This window comes from Python bivittatus, unplaced genomic scaffold (assembly GCF_059951505.1).
Source record: "Python bivittatus isolate LINGU-HERP-01145 unplaced genomic scaffold, Pbiv_v1 ctg000610_np1212, whole genome shotgun sequence".
Classification (NCBI taxonomy): domain Eukaryota; kingdom Metazoa; phylum Chordata; class Lepidosauria; order Squamata; family Pythonidae; genus Python; species Python bivittatus.
Window position 1 is genome coordinate 35,340,552 of NW_028277088.1, and position 27,785 is coordinate 35,368,336.

Below are 27,785 nucleotides of genomic sequence, written 5' to 3' on the forward strand. Positions count from 1 at the left end.
AGCTTGGAATAATATAATTCCATCTTATTTAGAGGATAAGTACACAATGGGTGTCAACTCTATTTGAGATTTTTACATATGTTCAATTCACTACTGTGAATTATTAACACATATAGATTGCTTTATGAACAATATTATCAATGCACTGATAATCTGAAGTTTTCTTAAGGTGATAAAATTAGATTTCAAATGTAAATCTTACTTTATGAACAGCTTCAGCATAGCATGCCCTGGAATCGAAACTGTCGAAACAAAAATACTGCAGATGAATACTAAGATATATAGATAAACTGGTATGTAGGTAAGTAGGCAGGTAGGTATGGGTGGATGATATTTTGGCTATGTTCATGAAACTAGCCAACTATAGACAAGTGCTCTGTGATCCTCAGCCTGTATAGTTAGTTTATGATTCGGGATTTTAGGTAGAGCTAGAAAATTTGGGTAAGTAAACCATGATTTTGTTAAACATGGATAAACCTGTTATGAAAACCTGAAACTAATTTCTAGTCTGTTCATTTCTGTAAATTGGCTTATGCCAGTGAAGTTATGTAATCTTATCAATATGAAATATTATTTTAACGTAATTAAGATTAGCCCCATTGAGATATTACTCAACTGAGTATTGTCTGAACTCACTCTAAAACAATATGAATCTAAATCATTTAGAAGCTGAAGTTAGCATTAGTAATTGTGACTTTAAAAAAAATTCAGCAATTTACACATATTGAAATGAAAATAGATGACAATAGGCTACCACCATGCAGCTGTTAGTGAACACTGTAATCTCATTAAAAGGCTAAATGTTTTAAAATTATATGTTAATATGTTTGAACACTGACCATGCAATACTTCTTTTAAATTCTTAGTCAAAATGTCAATGAATTAATACTAAATGATCTTTCCAATTGTAAATTGAATCTTATATTTAAATTTGTTTTACAATTCCAAAGATGAAAGATCTTCAGCAGAATCTACAAACTCGTCAGGAGGGTTCCATTCTTGTCCTGTAGGATGCTTTCATTATTGTATTTATATGTGCTACAAATAGGAATAGGATTAATCATACTTTATATCAGAAACAAACTCAAATTTCAAAATGAAATTTAACTTAATGTAGAAATTTTAGTTTGTAAATAGCTTTTGTAAACTGAAGTAACTTTATTTTAAGTGGAGTTGTTTAAAATGCACTGAACTTCATGATGACAGATTTGCTGAACATTTTTCCTCACTTACACATATGTGCTTTCAGTTATTAATAATATGCTTCTGCCCCTATCTTCAGCAGCTCAAACAGATACTATGCAACTTCCTAGTCATGTTATTTTTCAGAAAATGGATTTTTACTCTGCAAGGTTCACCACATAGATACTGGTTCTTTAAAACAGGTTCCCATGTTTTTAAGTTACTCCTGGTACAAACAATAAAACTTTTTTTTGCATGCTAACAAGGAAGACTTAGTTGCCATGGTTAATACTGCCAGGTAGATATTAAAAAGGAGACAGAGCCATTATTTAGTGGAGACAGGAATATAAATACATGCACTCACTTATAAACTGGTATTTACTTCAGGAAAGTAAGTAATATTTTTCCTTTGATTGCTGCTCTGTCAGTTTAATGTAAGATAAATAAAGACTAGATGCATAATGACTTTAAATCAGAAGTGTTGATTCCAAAAACAGAACAAGATGACTGAGATCCTGTGCCCATTACGGCAAAATCAAATTTATACTTGGCAGAAAATACCCTGTTGTATTCTAGAAGTCAAGTCCATTTATAGAAATGTTACACATCACACACACACACAGGTACACAAAAATAATAAAATCATACCATTTACAGATGGGGATTCACTTTAGAAACCAAGTCTCATAATTTAATTAAGCAAAACACCACTGTTGGTCTTTAACTAAAACCTAGTTAGTCATGAATGTATAGTACAAACAACAAAATAAGATGCTTCTTACAAAAGCACCCTTACTGCTTCACCAGTAGAAAAAAGATTATTAGAAAAAAGATTCTAACAGGAGAGGGGGAAGGAAAAACTCCCAAGTACCTGGGCTGTGTAAGTGGTTAAACATTTGATGGTATCTTAAAAATATAAGTATTTGGTGAGCATCGTACAGAGTTAGTGGCTGAACATATGGTTTAGCCGTTAGAAACATCAACATTGCACCAGACCCTAATGTAATCCCCAAGTAAGCAAATATGGAAAAAAATCAAGGATTTTTAAGGGAAACTAAAAAATGCATAGTACCAGTTAACATACAGAAAACTCTTAACTTTCATTATGTATCAGTGAAGACATTTTTGTAAAACTGATACAGTACCCAAGTCAGAGCAGACTAGACTCTAGAGACATGGATGCATTTTATACATGCTGTATCCATTCTATTATCGTTATTAATACAGATACAGTTAAATTATTTTAGAATGGTGTATATTAATCACATGAATAAGCTAGGCCAAGATCTTTCTTGAGCATAGTATTAAATAAAAATATGAAATTTAATCTTCAGATTTTTTTATTTTTTTTTTAGGTTTGCAAAAGTATGCATTTTCAAGGATTTGGAATAGGGGATGGAACTTCCTTTTTTTTAAAAAAAATGTTTGAAGTACTAAAAAATTGAAATTATACACATTGATTATTTTCTCTGTTTACTTATATAAATCATGTAGATTTTTTTTTTAGAGTTTAAATGCAAGCACTTACTTGATTCGGAGGCACACAGCTATCATAAGGCATTTAATAATGAACCACCCGATAACAATTTCCAGGTAGTATATAGTTTTTGCTTAATTATACAGAATAGGTAATTGTCATCTGACCTGAATAGGTCATAACACAAATTATAATTTGAATGTCAAAATCACTTTTTCTGTGTCAAATTCCAGTTCAGAATTGGAATAAGGTGGCAAATTTTCTCTATCAAATTAATATAACTTAGGGAATAGGTAGAATTCTGAAATTCTTCTAAACTATGCAGTTGTAATAAGATCCCCCTAAGAAATTATAGTGCAATTTAAAAGATCAAATACATGAAAATAGAAAGTTCCTTTTTTAGGCCCATTCCATTTATATGTTTTATTGCTAAGAAACTTATATTAATACATATAACTACTGTTACATGTTTTAATTCCTAAGAAAGAAAAGAGAAAACAATATTAAGAAATATCCAGATTGTATTTGAATATATTCTTTTACTTTTTCATTAGGATGTATAGAGGAAATATCCCTTGGGATCTTTTTCATTTATAAGTCATGGATTTCTGTAAACTACAGATAATGATTTTACTTGATATGGTGTAAAGCACATTATATATTTATAATATATGCAAATACCAAAGTATTTTCTTATATGTTTGCTTTCTATCTTTCTGTTTTGTCTGCCATGATGTAAACTCATGTGAATGTTGGAAGAGATTTACAAAGCAAGATTTATACTATGCCTAAACTTAGGTTATACAGTATTGTGCGTCTGAGTTGTGTTAATATTGATTCCTTTCTTATTTATTTAAAGGAATGCTGCAAATTAAGTCTTCCATATCTGGTGACTGTTGTAAACACTCCTGAAGAAACAGTGAAATACCCAATCAATTCTTTTTGCCAACTAAAGTTGAAATTTTACACATATTCTAACCTTTCTTAACAATGTGAGAAAAACAGAGTAAATATATTAAATTTGTTTTGTAACAGATGCTTAGGTTGTTAATATTTTAAATGTCTATTCATGATATTGCTGTCTGCACATTTGTCAAAAATGTAAGCCTCTATGCTAATGTCTGCCAGCAGACTGGAGCAGAAGTATATGAATGTACTAGACCTAAATAATACTGGGGAAAAATAGAGTGGCTTCTAAATCAGAGCCTTCAGAAAGGCATAGCAATAGAGATCCCAATTCTCCACTCTTATATTATAGATGCTTTTTCATGCTTCGCCTATAAAATAAAGCAAGATTGAATAAAAGAGTTAGTTTAAAATAATCTGTCAATACAGCGAAAGCTAATATTCGCAGCTTTCAATAAGGCAAAGGGCTTCTTCACTAAAATAGACATTTTAACTCAAGCACGTTAGCTGTCATTGCCAAAGCTTTTCAGAGACGGATCTAAAAAGGTTGCCAAAGCTTTTCAGAGACGGACAAAAATGTAGGAAGCTTGACAAGCACGCCAAACTTTGGCACGGACTCTAGATATCACAAACCGATACTATTTAATAATATATGCCAACAACAGTTCGGTTTCCACGTGGCCAAACGCCGCCGAAAAGAAGGGCCCACATACCGAGTAACTTTGCAGAAACATTTCCGCAGAGTCAAGCGATCCGGCTGCCCCTTCAGTGATCTCCCAGCACCAGCTTCGCTACAGGTTAGTATCAAAAGGAAATTGCATTTCCTTTTTAGCTCCTGGGAGACCACCGGGCTCCCCCTCCCGCAAAAAAGAGGCAGGACTGTGAGAGCGAAAGGCGAAAGGAGGACCTCACGCGGAGAGAGAGAGATACACCTGCACGAGGAGCCGCCTTCTGGAGGTCACTGGCAGGCCAAATGGCCCCCCTTCCCCGTTCCCCAGCCGCAAAACCCCCGCCCGTTCCCGCCAACAGGCACCCAAGTTGACCTCTTCCCGCTCCTGCGTGATCCATCCTTTCCCCCACTCATAGTAACGGGCAAGGCAGAAGCCTTTTAAAACTCCCTCACTTTCACGACGCGGTAGCAGAGCGAAGTGCGTCGCCGCGTTGGCGCGCCCCCCTTCCCTTCAGTCCCGCTCCTCCCCGCGCCGTTCGTCCTCCTCCCGCAAGCATCCCGCAGGCACCTCTCCCTCCGCCCGCGCTTCTGTCCCTCGCCCTCCATCCCTGAGGGCACCGGACTTGAAACTTATGAACTGAGCCAAACTTCTGAGCTACAGTGAACGGCGGAGCCAAGCAAACTTGCCAAGGACCTCGCCCGCAAACTTCTTGGCTTGGGAGGCGGCGGCAAGAGGAGGGAGCGCGAAGCAGGTGTCTGTGCGTCTGCAAGCCGCTTGCTCACCAGATCAAGCTAGTTGGGTTTCCCTTGACTGGAAGGAAAGACGTGGCTAAGAGGATCCCTCTCAGAAGCCGAGTCCGACAGTGCAGAACAAATCTTAGAGGGCTTCCACACACCCCCATAGGATTTCCTACTCGCCTCGCCACTCGTCGGCCAAAGTGGACCGTCCGCACCAATAAGTCCCTAAAAAGCTTAAAAGTAGGTGTTAAGCGGGAGTGACCGGTCGGTACAGTATACTCAAGGCGGGGGGGGGGGAGGGAGGAGAGAGAAGAAGACCAACTTACTCATGAGAGCGCGGCGAGAGGGCGGGCGAGGCTGGGCGACACCTTCAGCTTCCCAGGCGCCGGCGAAGTTAATTGCACTGAACTTCAAGTTGTCTTTTCACCCATCAGGAGTGGGCGTTTAAAGGAAGGAAGGAGGAGGAGGAGGGGGCCCACACACAGCCACCCTCCCTCCCTCCCTCCCTCCCTCCCCCACTTCTGAACTGCCTGGCAGGCGGTGACTGAGGAAAGGAAGAAGACGACGACGAGAAGGCGGCGCCCGCCTGCCTTTTCCACCCTCTCGCCACACACCAGGGCCAACGAACTGCCCAAAAAGCGCGGCTTCCGTCTCCTCTCTGCAATTCTCAGTCCTGTCCGCGGGATCTCTTGGCGATCATTTGTTGGGTGCGTTCCTGTTTCTTTTCCTTCTTTTTTCCCCCTTCCCCCTCCTTCGGAGCTGGAGCAAAGCAGAAAGAGGCTCGGCTCGAGCCGTCTGGGCTCGCTGGCTCTCCCCCTTGCGGAGACTTGCCCGCGCTGGTGCAGGAGCTGAGCCGAGCCGAGGCAGCCGCTGCTGCCGCCGCCGCCGCCGCCGCCAGTCGCTGGGCTAGCGCGAAGGAAGAAGCTGCGCGCGGGTTCCAAGGAGCGAAAGGCGAAGGGTTGATGAAGGCTGGCGGGAGGGTGGCCGGATCGCTTCTGCCGGCCGGTTATTTTTGTTATTAATAGAGTGGCAGTCTTTTCTTTCTTCTCTCTTGCCCGCTCGCGCCTCCCATTTCTTCTCCCCTCTCGCCTTTAAGGGGTCTTTTTTGGAGGGGGGAGGCTGCTTTTGGTTGGGAAGAGTGGTATGTGCGCGCCTCTCACTGCCTCCCTCGCCGCCCCGGGGAAGAAGGAAGTCAGGTGAGAGACACAACAGTTCCCTCCCAGTCCCTGTGCGACGGGTAGGAGCTAATCACTGTTGTTGGCTTGTGTTGTTGTTGTTGTTTTAAATGCTATTATCTTCCCACCCCTTTCTCTCTCCCCCCCTTCTTTCTAAATGCTGTTCCCCTTCTTCACTCCCGGAGAGCAGCGCCCCACACAGGAGTATCAGACGCACTAGGGCTGCTCTACCCCCCACCCCCTTATCTCCTCCTTCTTCTCCCCTCCCGTTTCCATATATCTCCCCTACCCCCTCTTCTCACCCCCACCCTGCTCGTTTATTCCAATATTTATACACCACATGCTTGGCTGTTCAGCTGCTGCTCACTTCCAACCCCAAGAAAGGCGAGGGAGGGGAAGGGGAGAAATGAGCGAACAGGACAGTCTCCGAAAAAGGGATTTAACAAAGGTGATCAATATTTTAAAGCTCAGCGGAAATCGAGGAGATATAAAGCAATTGGACTTGTTCCCCACCTGTCAAGCTAGCCAGCCCTTCCTCCAAAGGGACAGAGGAAATGAATGCATCCTTCAACCTCGGAGACCTGGGTTCAGGAGGGACAGGCTAGAAAAGGCTAGGAAGTGAGAGAAGAGGGAGGACCAAAAGCTGTACACCAGAAGCAAATTTAGTGGCGTCTCTTTGAAATTTGGATTGGCTACGATAGAAGCCAACTCATATTATCCATTAATTAAAAAAATACTGGGGTTTGGAAAGCTTTCTGTGCAAGCTTTGCGCTGCACAGTATTACTTTGTAAGCTTATTGAGATCATATGCCTCAGCAATTGGGTGGCTCTTTCTCTGTGCTAATCTTGGTTTTGTAAAGTCACAGTGGATTCCTTCCCTCATTGTATCTTTTTTTTTTAATTGTTTGGTGTAACCATAACTCAAAGACAGAGTTTAAACACCTTATTTCCCTTAGAAAATGGAGCACTGTCTTAATGGTGTGTAAACTGTGTACCTGGAAAGTGAATCTGGAAATGGAATCCCACTCTTAAGGATTGCTGCAGGCGTTCAAAAACTAGGGTATTCCTCTTTGCATTTTCTTAATTTCTACATTATGTATTATTCTTAATTACAACTAAATACCTCTCTAGACGTCTTTTAACATGAGAATGATGCCTAGGCAATGATTATGAAGGCACACCTCTCCTTAATAACTTGGTATAATTCTGTCTTTTAAAAAAAATATTAATTATAATAATAATTAATTCACAGAAAGAGTCATAAAACTAAAGATTACATAACATGATTTATATGCCTCACCCAAAATATGTCATGTGAGCAGTAATAGACTATACCCACCAAACATTTAGTTACGTTTTAGTTATTCAGGTAGAATATTAAAAATGCTACAATCCTGACCAGATTGGCTCGATCCAAATTCTAGATGAAAAGACTTTACATTATTTTCACAAGAGGAAAAGGAGAAACAGTATTGCAGTTTGAACCTATTCAGATTTCTTTATAGTTTTGAGGGGAATGATTTATGGTTTCCAAGTATTTGATGTTGAAGGCCTATCCTTGTTTGCCAATCTGGATGAGTAAAGAAATCTCGTCAGGAGGTGCTACTGTTTGCCAAGTTCAACTATTATGATGGACCAAGCTGCTCTTGGGGGCCATTTTAGGAGGGCCATTTATATGAACAATATATATGCAGTCCAATATACAGTATATAGTTACACCATATCATTAAAAAACAGTTGCCAGTTGTCATTGTTAGACCATGCTGTTCTTTTGAAAGGATGGGCCCTTCTTGTCCTACAGGCAACATACCAAAAACTGTAATATGATCAAATAGCAATAGAGGCCAAATTTTCTACATGAAAATTTTACGTGAACATTGAAATATGTTTGCTAGGGGTGTGAGTCAGATCTGAATTAATTCAAAATGAAATCAGACCAGTTTAGACAGATTTTTTGGCTTTGCATGATAGTAGGATACCACTAAAGCAATCAGAACTGAAATGACACTATTTTTAAACTTCATGTGCTTCTTGTATTTTAGAGCACTGGAAAAAAAAATCAAACGTAGTGTGTCTCCCTCCCATGCTACTTTTGTTTCTTTATAAAATCCTAGAAAAGGGAGAGTGGGGAAGAGAAGAATAGAGGCTGAGTGATTGACCAAGATATCTTCTAATCACAGAAAATGGTGCATTGTAATCCCAAGAACTAGTTGGAATCATGGGGAATGTTGGGAGGGTGTAATGTTATGTTATTCTTCATCTACAAATATACTCTATTTTTGAAAGTTATATGCCCTTAAACAAATGAGTTTAAAGGAATCAAGCTCCTAATCTCAGCACCTATTAAAAAAGAGAGAGAGAAGGGTTTATTACGTCAGTCTGGGGGCTCTCCAGGTGTGTGGGCCAATGCCCCAAATTTCCAGTCAGCCTGGGCATTGCTAGAATTCTGGAAGTTAAAATCCACACAATTTGGGGAAGGAAATATATAGATTGGGGAAGGCTATAATAAAGCTATAACCATTTGTGGGTTTTTCACACTGGTCAATGACAGAAAGTTTCATTTTTTCAAATGTCATCTTGAATTGGGACCCCAAATTGATTTTGTCTGAATCAGATTGTTTTCTGACTAATCAAACTGGGCCGATTCGTTTGTAGATCTGCTGTGAATTCCAAACCGATTCCAGATCTGCTGTGATACTTCTGCCTTTTACAGGTTTTGTGTCAGTGTACTACTTTTGCTATTGCATCCCTAGTATGAATGAGTAAAGAAGTACAGTAACTGTTTCTCAACAGTAATTCAAAGTACACAATGGTGGCATGATAGATTATGGAGAGCTCTGTATCAGTCTTCACTACTGTGGACAGACTGAACCGCTCCGTAAGAAATAAGCAGGCTTCATCCTCTACTCTTTGCTAATCATTAATAAAAGTTTATTTCCCAGAAGGAATTTATGTTTAATATTGCTTAACACCTTTATTCATACAACAGGAATAATTATTTTGAATGTTAATTGTCTCCAGCAGAAGAATGTGGCTACTGTATTGCTTAAAATCTGTACTATAAACAATTACAAAATCAATAAGTGATGGAGAATGTAACCTTGGATATTGTAATATATAAAGGCATCTTTATTTTTGGCAAAAAATAAATTGAATGAATTTTGTTAGGCATGTTTTATTTTCTTTCCTAAAGAATAGCCTTAAATAGCCTGGGAAATAAACAAGAGGCAGACTTAACCTGGAACTCTCATTGTACTTTGACAATTCTTTGGTACATAAAGTATCAAAGAAAGTACTTCTGCCCTTCCTTTTAACAGATATGGTTTCAAATGTAAATTTAATGGCTGTTAATAACTTGATAGAAAAACAGTTGATTGTTTATATTTAGACATGGAGAAGCAATACATAACGGATCAGTGCTTTTTCATCATTCCTCATGCATGTGCACACACATCCACACCCTGTACATAAATAATTATTTTTATTGGCCCAAATCAGTCTATTGCAGAATGAAACCGTCTTCGTTGAAGGTTATAGACTATAATCTACCATGCTGGTCCAGTTCAGGAGTGGTAGACTGGCCCAGAGTTACTCAGCTGACTTCCATGTATAAGGGAAGACAGAACCTGGGTCTCCCTGCTTCTAGTCCAGCACCTTAATCACTACATCACATTGGCATGTTTTTTCTCTCCATTCCTCTTTATCAAGTTATACAGCACTCAGTGAATAATATTTTTTGCCAATAAATACCTGCCTTTGTAGACTCTCTTACATCTCTACACAGACTGGCTAGTGGATGCTAACATATCACTGAGTGAATTGATATTCCCATTTTAAAGGGCAACTCAAACAAATAGGTTTCTGATTGAATATATTTTATCAGACTTTTAGAACTGATGATTTAATTAATCCAGTATTTAGACTGTTGATTTTAATCTTGAACCATGTAGCAATCAAATAGTCTTACTAATTTCAATGGGATGGATTGCATTAAACAGTCTAGTATGTGTGAGTAGTTCTATATGAGTTAAACAAAGTTTGCCCATTTTGCTCTTTCCAAACAAGGAAATACAGATTTAATACCAAATGTTTTGATGTATACACTTCCTTTCTGAATTTTGAGACTGTTGATTTAAGAATGATTAGTGCTGTGCAACATAGAAATTACTGGAAAATGATAATTATATATGAATCACACTAGTTAATTACTTTGAAATCCAGAAACCACATATACATATAGATTGTATACTTTCTTACTGACCATCTTTCTGATGAGGAATATATAATATGCATTTTTCAAATAAAGTTATTCTAATTCAAGTCAGTATTCTAAGATAAATACTGAATGTAATACTGTTTTCATACGTCTGAGATTTTTGGCAACTTTGTCCATGTTTGTTTTAACCACATCCTCTCTCAGGTAGTGTTTTAACACAGTGGAAGGTATACAAAGATGTTTCTTTCATCACTGAAAACTTTTCATAAATCCTCTAAAAACATTGGAGATTTCTTGTGCATAATTAAATACATGCATTTGTTTTTGTTTATTACCCCAAAAGAAAATAACAATAATGTAAAAAAGAAAAAAAAAGGTATTGAGTATGATATTATACAGATGTTAATAAACCATATAGTTTAATAGGAAAACAATATAAATACTGTATATAACATGAATTTTTAAAAAAATATTAAAAATGGTCTGAACATTCATTTATTTTTTAATTTATTCAATTTATACAGCCAGCCATCTCACCTGTATGACTCTGGGCAGCTCACAAAGTTAAAAACAAAAATCAAAACACATAAATAAATAACAAAAAATAACAGTAACAAAAACCAGTAAAAAAACAAATTAAAGCAATTAAAAAACAATTAACCATAAAATGTAAAATGTAAAACATAAAATATAAAATGTGGGAGAGTACCAACTAACAGCTTATGAACAATGTAGCCATATCACTGACTCCATACCTCCACAGGATTCCATGCCTGATGACAGAATCATGTGTTCAGTGTCCTCCAAAAGGCCAATAGGGTTGGGGCTGATGTAACCTCAAGGGGGATGATGTTCCAGAGGGCTCTCTGGAGAGAGCAGAAAAGGCTCTCCTCCTGGGTCTCAAATGAAACTCCTTAATAGATGGGACTTGTAGCATACCCTTTCTGCCGGACCTGATGGGATGGATAGATGTAACCAGGAAGAGACAGTTCTTCAAATAACCCAGCCCCAAGCCATGTAGGGCTTTATAGGTCATAATCAGCAGCTTGAATTGAACCTGGAGGCAAAATGGTAACTAATGAAGCTGATGGTACAGAGATGTAACGTGCACTGATCTTGGAGTGCATGTAACTGCCCACACCGCCACATATTGCACCAGCTGTAGCTTCCAGATACTCTTCACGGGCAGCCTTAAAGATTTATTTATTAAATTTATTTATTATTAAATTTATTTCATTTAGAAAACAATTCAAGAAAATTTGATCAGATTCTTCAAAAATCTTTTTCCTTGACTCAGGACAGAATGATAAGTAATTGAAGTAATACTCACCTGCTGCCCCCCCCCCGCAAATGTCAACAATCTACTACATAAAATCAAATTCAGCTTTTAAAAAGAATCAATTTGGCAATGGTAAGTACGTAATTGTCCAGACCTCTAAAGAAACATAGATTGGGTTCTCTTTCTGGTAGGAATGCTACTAACTTTCATTAGTTGTCAAAATAATACTTAGATCATTACTAAGGTTTTCTTAACTATAGTGAATGAAAATCAGGCTTCCTATTACATTTAACTGGGGTTCTCCATTAATATGTTTCAAGACTTGGCTTCAGAATCCTGGTCAACAGTGTATATTGATTAACCCTAATGCTTGTTGTTGGGGGCATATCTCTTAACCAGGGTTAAAGCAATTATTTGGAAGTCATGCTATTCTAGGAATACCTAAGAAGAGAAAACAGCTTTGTAATCCATTAAAAATAGTTAAAGGATCAGGAGCATTTCAATTGCACCATATCTTAAGTCTTGTTTGAATATAGTGTTACCTGAGACATGGAATAATTAATTATTATAGGCATGCTTGGGCATGTGTATGCTGATTGCAAATGGATGTGGGAGGAAAAGGAGATATATTTATGCTTCCCATCCCCCTACTAACAACCCCAGTATAAAGAGAAAAGTACATTAGTACGCTGTCTGAATACATTTGAAAGAGAAGGGAGAATCTCTGTGTCTGTGGTAATGCTATTTTAAGATGCTTTCTTTGATATATTTTGCCTTTTGTTCATTGTCTTAAATGTCATTCCTTGGCAGAAAAGTAGAATATAAATTCAAGGTTAAATAAATGAAACATACAAACATTTGTATCTCATACACTGTTCTAAATATGCTGTGGTTCTATGCAGATGTAGGAAAACCACAGAATGCATAGGGTTAAAATATCAAAATCCTGAGAACTTTTCCTCTTACTTTTAGTCAAACAAATTGCCTGTTCTCACTGTTAAGAGTATATATTTGAAAGTTATGCTTTGTGAGGAATACTTGAAATGTCCTATTTTTCCCTTGATGTCAGTCAAAACTTTCCAAGAGAAGAAAGGAAGTTCTTACATATGATGTGTATATGTTCTTCTGTATTCTTAGTATCTGGGTATTTCTAAAACTCTATTATAAGTGTTTATCTACCTGTTGTGAATACCATCCTGATCAAAGTAGTAATGAAAATAACTCAATGATTAAAATTATTTTTCTGTATTAAGTCCAGTGCATTAAGCACATATTAAGTACTGTATTTGCAAAAAAGGAATACACTTTATCTAATCTGTTTGAATGCTTTATCCTGAGACACTATATAATACTAGTGTCTGAATGAATATATAACTAGAAGGTACAAGGTGTGTCATTACAATTTTATAATAAGGTTTGAGAATGGAACAGAAGGATATTCTGGAAAATCAACTTCTCTTTTGCTTATCTGCCAGATGCTGAGTTCATGAATCTGTGCTTTCTGTGCTGTGGCTGATGATATAAATGCTCAGAGCTGTGCTGGGAGCAATATTGTGAAACCACAGTTCACCTTCATTAGCCCACCAGGAATCCAGGAAGCAGAGGGGATAGGGTATGGTACTGGCAACCCTAAACATTAAGAAATGATCGTTTAGGCTCCAGTAAGTCCTCTGGCTCAGAAAAGTGCTTCTGTTTAAGCAATTAAGGTGTTTTCTTGGGCTCATTTTGGAGGAATCATGCCTTCTGTTAAATTATTATAATTATGAGGTGCTAAAAGGAAATGTTTGTAAATGATCCCTGTGTTCAATAACTGTTTCTCCAACCTTGTTCAAATTCTGTATGTGAGCTCTGGAATTTTCCTTTTGGGGGGTCACTGGAAGTTCAGTCAAGACTATATTATTAGATATTAACATTTGGATTCAGTGCAATTTAAATTGAGAAAGCAGGAGCCCGTTTGACTGGTTTTGCATGCGGTAGGTTATAGCTCAAGATTCTTTATATGAAGTAGTTGAAAATTGGATAGATTTTAAAGTTAATTTCTCATATTCTGGTTTGAGTGTTCATGTTCTTGTCTTTATAATGCAACTAGTGCTGTGATTAAGACAGCCCATGGCAGCCAAATAAATAGATGGGGGTGAGGGTCAGGTTGAAACATAGTTTCATTTGTTAACTGCCCTTGGAAAAACTACTGGTATTAATTTACTGATAATTATAAAATGTTGAGAGCCATCTCACTGAAATATGCAGCACAGTAATTGAAATTAAAAGACTAAGTCATGAGTCATCTACACTACCAACTTCTGGCATAGCTTCTCATAAGGAACCTGGAAAACAAGAATTGTGTTAGATTTCTGACAGTAATCTGCTAGATATCTTTTGCTTGCTCATTAATTACAGTTCTCTCTACAATTGCAAGGTGGAGAAGGAACAGAAGGGAAAATATTACTGTTAATTCATTTATGGTGTAGATATGACCCTCAACAGTTTAAAACAAGCACAGAGTGTTTCAGTAGTAATGAAACTTCTTTCAGTATTTATTGGACAGAAATCAGCTAATTTTTCACATTCATTAAGAAGCAATAACTGCTAGTTACTCCTGATGGGTTCTTTTATTTGATCTAGGAGTAACTGAAATGAGAAAGAACCGTTGCATACATATTAATCTTCAGAGCCATTCAGTTGCAAAACAGAGCCTGTATTACCAACTATAGGTTTAAGAAGCCAATGACATTTTAGAATTCAATTCTCTGTTTCTCTAGGCCTAGACTGCATTATATCTATAGATGCTGATCAAAAGAAGTTCTGCAGCTATTGAGTAGGCTTACCAGCTGCTACCAGAAATAAGTATTAAGTGGCAAGAGTGAAGAGAACATTGAAATAAAAGGCAACAGTAAAGCTGTTAGTTTCATGCATCTTCAGTGTTTATTTTGGAAAAAGCATAATTAGCTGGCTTTAATAATGTGTTTATGTAGTTTGAAGAGAGCTTTGCTTTTTCAGGTGAGGGCTGGGTAAATGCTTTCAAGGAAATATGACTTTTAATTCTAAAAAGGTAATATTTATTTATCCTGACTAAATTTACATATATTTACAGAATTAGAAATTTGGTTATTACCTAACAATTTTGGAAACTAACTACTCTGGTTATGAGAAATGTAAACTAATTTAACTGATATCTGCAACTATCCTGCTCTGATTCTTAACATTTAATTTTTTTGTATCTGTAATAGGATTGTTTACTCATTTTAACTTCTGAATGGGTCATAGAATGTGAACATTTATTTATCGGCTTCCAACTTTCTTTTTATAAGAAGGTTATTTTTATGATCTGGTCTTGGACTGTAATAAAATGTTCATTATGAGAAGGGTACTACTACTGCTACTACTTCTTATCATTGATCCCGTTTAGTTTCAGGATTTGCTTGCTTTGTACTAAGATCACCTTATTCTTGTTGCATCATGAATTGATAAGGTTCACTAAGGCAACCAACTCTGACACTGATTAGGATTGAAAGGGAGTGACTGGCCCAAGGTCATCCAATTGGCTTCCATGCCTAAGAAGGACTAGAACCTGAGTCCCCTTGCTTCTAGTCCAGCCCCTTAACCTCTAGACATGCTGGTTTTCAGAAGGTTTCTACTAAACGTTTATGAAATTTCTGACCAGAACAATGACATAATAATAATAGCTGTGACCCAGAGTTTGGCTCATTTGTTTAATATACTATTCTAAAACAAATGGACAAGCATGTTGAATTTTTAAGCTAGGATATTGGAATATTGTTTTTTAGAAGACTGCCAGTAAGGAACATTGTTTTGAAGATAGTATCTTCAAGATGGAGACTTTTTTCCTGAATTAAGTTGTTTAAATGGAGAACCATACTAGAGTCCATTGGATATACTTTAATCTGAATTTTGTCCCGAGACCACCCTATCAATGCAGTAAAAAAACATAAAATTATTCTTTTGAAACTCCAAACAATGTAAATTTGGTTAACATTTTACTCTGGAGCCTAGTTAAATGATTATTAAATGTTTGAATTATGTTGAATTTAAGTTGCTATTTACCAAGTGTGCACAAGTCTCTTCATGAAATCAGTTCATTGTACATTTTAATTCTGACATGGTTGGGCTGATTAGAAATTCACCAAAGACAATATGACTGCATATTAATTACTGGGTTTTAGGGAAGTTGAACCTTACCTAAACAATACTCTTCTTCTTTCACAACCCAAAGTTGTAAAGATGTTGAACACATTTCTCACTGTCTAGGATGAAATAGTTACTTGAATCAGAACTCTCATACTAGTTAGTGTATTGAAATGTATTTTAAAAAAACTGATGAAGTAACAGGCAAATGTAATGCAGCAGTATATATCCCAACAGTTTCCAAGTATTTACAGATAGTTCTCCATTTAGCTGTGTGTATTAATGAAAGCCATGTTATCTACTGTCTTACAAAAGAGCAGATTTTACTGCTACTACAGTGATTTTTTTTGAAATCCTCCTTTTTTTTAAATATAATTTTATTAAAGCTTTTAAACAAGAAGATAAAAACACAAATATAAAGTAAGAAGAAGTAAAAAGAAGCAAAGAGTGCAATGAAAGCACAAAAGTTAAGAAAAAATACAAAAGAAAGAAAAAAAAGATATAAAGTGGCTTCTAATATTCTTCACAGCAGTTATAAGTACAAATATACTTTAATCTCTTTCTCTAACAGTACATTATATTACTCTTCTTTCTATAATCAATCCTCTCTAATCATCAAAACCATAAATCACAAGTTCATTTTTTTCATTCCTGCGCAAAAAGTCCATAAGAGGCTTCCAGTCACCAATAAATGTAGATAGTGTCTTTTCTCTAATCAAAGGAATCAATTTATCCATTTCAGAAAAATCTATCAACTTCACCAACCATTCCTCCATAGTGGGTAGTGTCGAATCTTTCCATCTCTCTCCATATAGCAATCCCACTGCAGTAATCATATATTGAAATAATCTTCCATGGCTTTTTTTCTAACTGTTTGTCCATTAATCCTAAAAGGAAAAGTTCCAGTTTCAATTTAATATTAATCTTTAAAATCCCTGTATCAAAGTATGTATTTGAATCCAATTTTTTTTACCTTTTTTTACATGGCCACCAAGCATGATAAAATGTCCCTTCATGCTGTTCACATTTCCAACATACATTTGAAGTGCCTTTATACGTTCTAGATAATTTCTCTGGCGTCATGTACCAACAATACATCATTTTATAAAAATTCTCTTTGAAGTCACAACACAATGTAAATTTCAGCCCTTTTAACCACATATTTTCCCATTGACCCATCTGTATATTACAACCAAAGTTCTTAGCCCACTTTATCATACATTCTTTAACGTGTTCTTCCTCTGTTTCAAATTTCAACAAAACTTTGTACATTTTAGTAATTACAAGTTCATCACTATACAGTTATATTTCAAATTCTGACTTACTTTGCTCCATTCCATAAGTCTTTTTATCCGTTTTAAATCTTTCAAGTAACTATAAATGGAAAAAACACTGACAACTGTATCCTTCTGCTATTAGTTGTTCTCTTTATTTGATCTTAAATTTCCCTTGATAGTTTTCCAATAAGCCCCAGTACATCAACCATTTATCTTTATCTGCCATTTCTCTTCTATAATAGCTTCTTGAGCTGAGATCCATAAAGGTGTTTTTGGGCACAACCTGGGTTTATATCTATTCCGTATTCTCGATATGACACATTCAATAAAATGATTTTTAAAGTCCACATTAATTTTAACTTTATCATACCATAAATATCCAGGGTTGTGACCTTCTAACTGTAAAAGTCTGTTTCTCAGCAACATCCATTCTTTCATCCAGGCCAAAAACAAGCAGCAAAATACAATTTCAAATCTGATAAACCCAATCCTCCTCTTTCCTTTGCATCTTGTAGCACTTTATATTTAACTTGTGGTTTTTCCTTTGCCATGTAAATTTAGATATGTGTTTTTGCCATTGTTTAAATGTTACATCCATTGTCAAAGCAGGTATTGTCTGAAACAAAAACATCATTCTTAGCAAAACATTCATTTTTATCACAGAAATTCTCCCCAACATTGACAGTTTTAATTTCTCCCAACTTAACATGTCCTTCTTAATTTCAGTCCATGTCTCCACATAATTATTTTGAAATAACATACAGTTCATATTTGTCATAGTAATACCCAAGTATTTTACTTTTTTCTCAATCTTAAAGCCAGTTTTCTCCATCAGTTCTATTTGATCTTCAAAAAGGGATAAGAATGTTCACTGTCTCCACTTTTGTTCATTTTGGTTCTTGAGGTATTGAATAGAGACATAAAACAAGATCAGAGAATTATGTGAGTTAAGATTTAAAAAGAAACTTATAAGTTAAGGGCATTTGTGGATGATTTGGTGTTAATTTTAGAAGATCCACTAGAGGAGTAGAAGCTTTAATGGGAAAATTAAAGGACTTTGGTATATTAGCAGGTTTCCTATTGCCAAGAGAAGTAGCAGATAAAGATAAATATTCAGAAGACAAAGATGTTAACTACATTGATAATTCTGGAGTGTAGCTGTTTACTTTTTCTAATAATAGGTATTAACTTTGAGGGGAAAAAGTAAATGGATGTACTTGAAAATTAAGGATAGATTCTGATTAATCTCAGCCTCCAGTTTCACCAATCTGATCAGGTTTACCCTATCTGAAGTTTCTAATTGCAGCCAAATTACCTTGCTATATATAATTCATTCTGAGGTACTGACTTGCAGATACTGTATATGTATATGTATTGTGCTTATCTTCAGCTGAGGACACAGCTGAGAAACTGGCAGTAGTGATTCCAGTGTCACAAATCACTACTCAAATATTATATTTGAGAGAAGATGATGCTGAAGATTTTACCATGAAATTAAATGTGTTCTGTTTACTTCCATGAAATTACAGAGTTTGGAGAAATGTAATCCATTCAGAATGTTTCAGGAAGATGATAGGGATGACACTCTGGTTTGAAGGAAATGAGCATTTCACACCTTATTTTTAATAGCAGTTCATCCTCTGAGATTACTCCTTCACTGTTTGGAGATGGGACAAGGTTGTCTCTAAGACCAGCAGTGTCCCATAACATCATTTGAAATGAGAACAATAATTTAATTTCTGTTCTTCCTGGAATCCAACTATATTAAACATTTCAAAACTACAGTACATTCCTAGGTCTGGGCCCAGTCAAGAAAACTGTTTACTGCCTGAGGCAATATGGCATTCTCCCATTTTCCGTGTAGAAAACTAATTGGAATGGCAGCTGAGTGTTACTTTAGCACTAGTGAGGAATAGTGTATTTCATTTCATCTGAAACCATCTATCTAGGAGTAAACAGCAATTTGGTATATGCAATTTTACTTTCCGACATCTTGCCACTGTTCACACACACAAGCCTTATTCTGCCCAATAGTAAAGCTACGCCTAGCTGGATTTAACTCTGCCTGATACAGTGGTCAGAAAAATGCCTATTGCTTCTTACAAAGAGAGTGCATTGGAGAATTATTCTTATTAACTGATCTAGTATCAATCTTTAAAACACATATCAAAGCAACACATAATAAATACATAATGTAAAAAGCCTAAGCAAATAAAAAAATCTGTAGCAAAAAAAAGAGAATAAAAGTAGTAACAGATTACGCTTTCTAGGGAAAGTTGTGGGAACCCAAAGAAGACCATGTGTTTGCCCTGTTCACCATGCTAATTTCAGGTAATAGAAAGAAATATGGAGATTAACCTTAGAGGTTGTACTTGGGTAAGTTTATGAAATAGTAGACTTGGTTAGAATAGGTGTTACTTCTGGACTACCTTATATAAAAAGTATTCTGTCACAAAACTATTCAAGTAATAAACATAAAGAGAGGTTTCCTTGGCAGGAGTTTTATATGTAGGATAAGGTATAATAATAGGGATGGGGCCTATGTGATTTCTCCAGATACTGAATTTTCAGGGTAGCTCAGTCATATTTGGTGTAGCAGCTACTCTGTATAGCAATTCTCCCATAATAACTCATCAAGAGAGGAGGAACTAAGGCAGCCTTAAACAAAGCTGTCAATTAACTTTTTGCTTCTGAAGATTGCTGTGGGGTGAGGGGAGAATAAGGTAAGCATATACTATCTATGATAGTAACTGGATAGTTAGATGTATTCTCAATTACATACTTGAAAAGCTGCAGCTTTGAAATTCTTGCATAACCCTCCATTCATGAAATGTAATTACTACTTGGCTCTGTTTAAGAAAGCAATATCTTTGGACATGGTAATATACCTTCTCAGATAGCCTATTATCTTCCAGATGTTTAATATTTCATTTCCCATCACCCATGCCCATAATAACATGGAACTGTGGGAGCTGTAGTTTAAAAAGACTATCTCCTAAATGCCTACCATTCATGGCTGAATCTTGTTGCTGGACAGATTATTGTGAATATATCACAAAGAAAATGTAAAACTGCAAAATGATGTCTTACCCATTTGGTAATAAAATTGTTTCTCCAAATCTTTTTCAGAAACAAGAAGCAATGAATATAATGGGGCTTAGTCCTAAGTAAAAGAATTGCTGCCTCAGAGCTGAAATGACAACAGGATCTTCTCTACTTTTTGTTTCTCCTTCCGTCGCTGCTCTCACTGCTCGTAACATCATTTTATGATCAAAGAATGGTAGAGAAAAAGTGGAGCAAGGCTAATAGTCTTTCTCTTGTAGTCTCTCTGGATGTGGTCTTTTCATAAGTGTCTTGAACTTGACCTCTTTTGAACGACACAAAGGTCCAACACACATTTTAAAAGTTATATTTAAATTTTAATATTTTTTTTAATTCTGCAAAGCTATTTAATAACACACTCTCAAAACACAGAGCATAAATCTTTCAGGATGGTCATATAATAGAAACTGATGGACAAAGCAAAGAAGCTTAGCAAATGCCCTGAAGCAGCTTTCTCTCTTTCACATAGATACCTACTACAGATGAATGTTCACATGATTTTTAAAAAGCTTTATTATGATTTAATCACCATGGTGCTGATGCTAAAAATATAATTTAGTAAAGAATGGAGTTTGCTTTTTTTCATACCCCACCCCTCATTATAAAAATGTTCTTTGTAGTGAGGCAATGGGGGCATTAGAAAGATTTACAGTAACAATATAAGTGACTATAATGAACTTGGGAACAAGGGAGTATTGTTATGATAGAGATCTTCAAGCATTTCTATCAGCACAAATATTTAGGGACACAGTCTCCTTTCTGTGTATCTGTATATTAATATTAACATGAGCAGTAATTACAGGTACTTGGGACAAAGTTTATTTATGAGAATATAATACTTAACACTGTAGAAATTAAAGTCATCTGTCCATAATAAGGTCATCAACCGTGGTTTTTCTGCAATATTTCAATTATGTTTATTCAGAATATCTCAGCATCCTTTATATTCTATTAATACTATTAATATTAATTTCCCAAATTTTATTTCAGCTTTTAATATAGCTGAGCTTGGGGACTTGTCCTTATTTATTGAAGGACAAAACTGTTTGGCCAGGTCATCATTTGTGTAACTGAAAACCCCTCAAATCTTGCTGGTACGGCATTGATCCTTTGCAAGCCTTATTAGTATGAAAAGGTGGTAACCTACATCGAAGCTTTTGTTTCCTACCTTCCAAGTTTTACCTTGTCCTTAAAAGTTTTACGTCTTGCTGTATCTGTTTATCTTTCAAGTAGAAGAGCCTGTTCCTACATTGAAGCTTTTGTTTCCTACCTTCCAAGTTTTACCTTGTCTTTAAGAGTTTTACATCTTGCTGTATCTGTTTATCTTTCAAATAGAAGAGCCTGTTCCTACATGTCAGTAATTCAGCGCAACCATTACCAACACCATCACCAAGCTTTGGTCAAAGAAAAAAGAAAAGAAAAGCAAGGATAGCATCAAGGTAGCGTCTTTTTTGCAACACTAGGTCAGAGCTAGCCAGTTAATACTCCAAGCTCAAATAGCCTCAGAAAATACTATAGGATATTATGGGATTTGCTCTGATTGGCTACAGACTGCCCTATTCTCATCTGCTAATCATTTCAGACAAGTGAATTTCTACCAAAAGCTTAGACTATGATGGAATTTGACCAATTTTTTAAGGGTTGTCATGGCACATTTGACCAGAACCTGGTAAATTTTTAAAGGACTAATTCATCGTGAACACAATGCAGCCAATAGGTAATTCCAGCTTGGACATCCATCACTATGAGGATTACTTTATTTATGAATTTATTTATTGTTTTAGCTTATATGTTGCTCCATTTCTGAAGACTCCAAGTGGCTTTCAATTAATAACATACACTTAAAACCTAGAATATCAATAACATAATCATAGCAGCAAAAACATCACCATTCAATCAATAGCATAATCATAACAGCAAGATGTATCACCATTCAAGCAGATGATCTTCAGTCATCCCCAAATGCCTCTCTGCAGAGCCATGATTGTACAGCTCTTTGAAAACGTAAGATAAAGTGAGTGATCCAAATGTCTAGGGCTAGGCTGTTTCAGAGGGAGGAGAGCATTGCTGAGAAGGCTTGAACATGTCCCTGTCGGTGGCATTCCTTCGGTCTTGGGACTCTTAGCAAGTCTTTTTTAATAGAGTTCATTGGGCAAATAGATTCAACTTGGTCAAAATACTCAGTGATTTTAATTTTTAAAAAAAGCAAATAGGATATCATGCTAGAGAAAAACATGTTTCAATGGGTTTTTTTTTTCTAAATATTATTAAAGAGAACCAGGGAATCATTTGTATGTCAAAATGTTTATCATTACACACTTCATTAGGAATTTTGGTTGTATTTATTAATAGTAAATTCTAAGGGACAAGATATTGTTACAAGAGTAATCAATCTATTAGAATTTCTTTGCTTTGATTCATTGTTCATGGAAAGTATTTTATAGGTGATGGGATATTGTTCTTGCCTTAAAAAGTTATTGGCAGGCTGTAAAACCTACTAGTGGTTTGTAATCTTGGCTTCTATAAGATTATGATAAATTTCCATATTCTTCTAGATGTACCTTATGTTACAAGAGATTTGAAGGAGTTCCTCCCCACCTTTTGGTTGTAAAAGTATGGTTTTTTTTAAGCTAAAATATAATAGTGAAAACTTTTCCAGTGTGTGGAGTCATTTTGAGAATGGCTTATCACACAGTACATATATATGGCAGCAAAATTCTTGTCTTAGTATCAGAGCAATGTATTTTTAATAAAGCCCAATAGGAAAAATACTTTATTTCTACATTGGGCTTAACAACACAGTCTAATGATGCATGCTGATCTGTCATTTTTCTCATTTTGTTTAATACCCAGTTTGCTAATATAGAATATCCAAATATTGTTTAACATGCAAAGTTTGTACATATAGAGCAGGTATGAGGATGTCCATGGGAAACTGCATAGAGTAAGGGGTGTAGTCCCTTCCGCTTCCACTTGTAAAAACAATTCTATCGATTGGAAGAAATGCATCATACTCTTTTTATTCAAAAAACCAAGATAATCTAGTTCAGCTGCAGTTTCTCAACAGAATTTTATTTAAATCTAAATACATTGAATTAATTTTGATGTCTATTCCTCAGGATGTAAAGTTATTCATAATATTTATCTTGACTCGATCTTCTCGGTGGTTTCTTTACATCAATGGGTACTGTGCAATGTGTAATATAGACTTGCTAATGGGCTCACTTTCAAGTGTATTTCCCCTCAAGGTTACTACTATTGTAGCATTATTTGCAACGATAACTCACATTTTAAAAAGGTGAGAAAAGAGCGTGTGGCTCTCCACAATTACCCTGAAGTTATTTTCAAGAGTAATTTTCTGCAGTTTATAATTTGCTTCAAATGATCGAGTCTGGCATGAAAAAGTCCTTTTTTAATCCCTTAAATGTTAGGGTAACATCTCAATATCCAGCCCTTTGGAGATTGCTGAGTCATTATCTAAAAGGCAAATATTGTGCAGTTGTGAACACTTGAAAAAAGTTCTAAAAAGCATAAAGTGCATATTACAATTTAGCTTCTGTTCTTGAGGCTGAAAAATGCCGTACAATGCAAACCTAATTTTTGGTCAAAACCAAGTTCAAAACTCATCTTGTAAACCTCCTCTAGGAACCAATGAACGTTAAATTTATGTATGAGTATTTTCCAATAATGAAAACTGCACATTGTTGGTTATATCCCAGACTATATAAAGATACATTTTAGGGTCACCAAGAAAAAGTCTGAATTGGTTCTAATCAAGTTAGCATTTCTCTCCTATTTACAGTGCTAGAGGCATAACAATCTGGTCTCCATTGGGAATAATCAATGGGAAAAAAATGGGGGTGGGATCTGAGACTCACCAGGCCACGTGGAAAGCAGCTAATCACTACCTGTGACTCATGGACTGTGAGTTGGTCATGTCTTACAAAGACAAGCAAAATTTGGAAGTGGTTGAAATAGAAAAAAAAAATCCAAAGTAACATGTAAAAGCATTTTTTGCTATATGGTCAATCTTTGTTACTGATAAGTGTATTATTACTTTAATTTGGCTGTCCTCTCATATAGCTTGCATATTAATTTGTAATTGACTTTAACTCTTAACAGCTCAGCTAGCATGTATTTTTAAAATAAGATTTCAGGTTAGAAACAAAAATAAGAACTTCCATGGTTTTCATATTGTTTTCATATGGGTTAGATCAGCTTTTGTAAATAAAACCTCTGGCATCAGAGGATTGCCAAGATATTTTCAAAAGTCTAACAGTACACAGTATTTTGCAAGTATCAACATGTGTTTGCAAATCTGGGTTTGTCAACATTTTCTCCAAATGTCCCTTTTTTTTTCCATTGTAATTTTGCCTTATCTGGATTGTCTTCAAGTTTAGTTTGTCACAGAACCAAGCAAACAAACAGCCTTTGAAAGGGCATGTGCAGGGAGAGAACTAATAAGCAAAGGAAAGCTTGAAGTACCCTTTTCTTGCCTACACTTTTTCTCCCTTTCAGCTATTATCCCAGTCCCCACATTAGTCCATGTAAAATTTATATTGTTCTTTTCTTATAAATGTACAGTTCCATTTTAAGGTGGTGTGAATTTCCCATACTGCAATGGTCAGCAAACAGAACATCTGAGCTACGTGAATTGGAGCGCTAGGCACCCTTGGGGGATGATACTTCCCCTTCCCCTCCTATACTCAGCATTCTGTGACCATGAGTATCTCAGTCCTCACTTTATGAGAATTCATCTAAGGTTTTTTCCCTAAAAATTATTTTACTTTTCTAAAAGTTAAGGTCCTCTCAGGTTGTTGATAGCCACCCTTTATAGATGGATGGTGTCAGCTAACAAGGAATGCATTTCCAAACTGTTGTTTATTTATGTAATAGAACTAGTTGTTGTTGAGGTGTTGGACTGGGACTGAGTGGATCCAAGATCAAGTCTCCATTTGAACATGGAACCCTGGATAACTTTATGAAATAGGTTAAGATATACTGGTCCAAAGTTATGAATTGTTATAAGGAAAAAAGGTTGTAAAAATTATAATAAAGCAAATATTAAGACACTCAGAAGGTTCTTGTGTTTTACTGGTGCTTATTTTAGGTACCCTTATGTTACCTCTCAAGGTGGTATGGATAAATAAAGACATACAAATAATATTAAACAAATGGAAAACAATTTAAAGCTATGATACAATTCTGCTCCATAATGTCAAACCCACAGTGCTCGCTTTTCTTCCCTCGCAAATTCCTGTTTGTCCTGATCACTGGATAAGGCATGAAGCTTACCTTTGAATCCCTTCTTCCTCTCTGGTTTTAAAGTACATTTCTTCGGCTAATGTCAGGACTTGTAACTTGTCTGCAGTAATAAAGTTAACTTTCAAGAACCATCTCTGCTTAGTGGTTACATGCCACTAAGTACTTGAAAAAGATGAAAACCAGCACATTACAAATGTATCCAGATGTTAACATTTATCATTAGAAAATGCAACAACATGAAATACTACTATCTTATCCAACTCTTGCTTCATGTAATAAACACCAAGATATTTCAAACTTTTTTTCCCAAGACATGAGTAAGAAATAAGTGTCTCTACTATAATCATGGGGCTCGCTAGGGTTGTCATGTTTCTTGCTTGGAATTTTCTGAATAACTTACTAGTGGACAAGAGTTTATAGTCAATGACTAATTAATTTCATAAATGAAAATAAAAATTAGTGATATTGAATAGTAGTTTTAATCTGAGGGGCCAGGAACCATTTTTGTTCAGTAGATTGGTCAGAATTTTACTCATCTATAGTTCTATCTTTTCAGGATATAAGCCTTGTTAGAAGTGTTCTTAAAGTTATATCCTGGGTTCCATGAGTACAAGCTTAAGACTTCATCTTACTAATTTATCCACAAATAACAAGCCAAACGAAATTCTTTTGCATTAATGGCAAGTGTTAAACAGGCTACCGTTAGTTAATATCCATTCAGAATTGGATATTATAGGGTTCATAGTTCAATGGAAGGCATCATGTTTTGATGCAGACATTCCCATGTTCAAATCTTGGCATTCCTATATACAGCTGGAAAATTCCTCCCTGAAACCTTACAGCCAACCAGTGTCAATACTAAGCCAGATGGATCATTGAATTGACTCAGCAGAAAGCAATGTTCTGTGTTCTTATAAGATACCTCTGGGTGCTGTCCATTCTGAAAGGGATAGGACAGAAGGATTCAGCACTGAGCCATGGTGATTTTACTGAGGATTGCTCAGTGAAACTAGACATCCTAGTTTCATGTATTCTGTCATGCCAGGTGTCGATCCACAATAAATCCCCCCGGATGGTGGCTATAATGGGAATCTATCCACTCTCTCCCAGCTTTGAAAGCTGCTATTACTAATATTGCTATTAGAATACTAGAATTAATAAAGGGAGGTTTGGTAAATTTGAGATGGCTGCCCCTTAATGAATAAGTGTCAATTGAGAAGATACAGCAATTAGTAAGGTGCTGAAATTTGTCTTGCAATTTCTCAAAAGAATTTTGTTTTTTGTTTTTTTCTCCCGTAAAAGAGGAGAAGAAACACTTGAGAAATGCTTCAGAATTTCTGGTGATGTCCCCCCCCCGTTACATACCTTTCATTCACTCAGAAGCCCCCTTGGATTCCCATACTTCCCAATCTGAAAAAGCCCTATAGCAGGAGCTCCCTCGTGATGTCTTTACTGGGAATTTCACTGAAGCACAGAAAGCCAAGGAGACTGCGGGCTGCTGGAAAGAGAATTCTATAAGAAAGGCAGGAAAGTCACATATTTCTTGGCCCTCTCTTAACTAAACAAGAGCAAGAATACCACATTCTGTACCCAAGAATTTCACCAAAATTCTTTGGAAGAAGTGCTGAAAGTAAATTCTTTGTCATCAAATCAGGCTATTTTAGGGTAGTCATGGCATATATGGCTTCATCTTATTTCAGGAAAATAAGGGGTGTGTGTGTTCTAAGCAGAGCAGCAGATGGAAGCAGGCTATGGGTGAGTGAGGATCTCATTTATGCTGTCACTCTGCTCCTGAAAGTACTCTCTTCATCTCTACCTTGGTCCAATGGGGCTTTCAGGTGGGAGTTCTACCCAAGGCTAACACACTTTTGTGCCAGCCAATGAATAGGTTGGGCTGACCAGTTTTTGAGGGGACAACTCCACCCATAGCTATATGTCAGCCAATGGGTAGACTGAGCCAATAGGGCCATTTTCTAAGTAATATTTTACTCTGTTGTACAATATGTTTCTTTCAGAAACACCTTCGGTTTTTAATTCAGGTTCTCTGAGTATTCCATTTTGAATATATAATTTTAATGTCTCATTCTGCAGGAATCCATCTGCAGCAGGAATCCATCTGCAGCCCTAATCTAGGGCTGGGGAGGGGGCTTCAAACCCATATGGCATTGGGCTCCCAAATTTCTTACTGTTTATGTATCAAATTGAATGAGACTAAGAGAAAAAATGCAGGAGAAATGTTTGGCACGATTAACAGCAATTGATGGAAAATGCTTACAAAATACAGAGAAGAGATAGGAAAAAAAGCTAGCAATGGTGCCAACATTCATAATTACAGTACCTGTCTCTTAATAGGAA

The 27,785-nt window shown here is 36.2% G+C and overlaps 1 long non-coding RNA gene across 2 annotated transcripts in view; it reads left to right on the forward strand.

Moving 5' to 3' along the window:
- Positions 1 to 25,227, forward strand: part of LOC148214596 (uncharacterized) — a 47,755-nt gene extending 22,528 nt beyond the window's left edge. The window contains exon 3 of one of the 2 annotated variants that reach the window (XR_015797887.1): positions 20,193 to 25,227. This is a non-coding gene — a long non-coding RNA (uncharacterized LOC148214596). Of the gene's footprint in view, positions 1 to 3,518; positions 3,890 to 20,192 lie in introns of those variants that run through there. The other variant, XR_015797886.1, reaches the window with a different exon arrangement.
- The last annotated feature ends 2,558 nt before the right edge of the window (positions 25,228 to 27,785 follow it).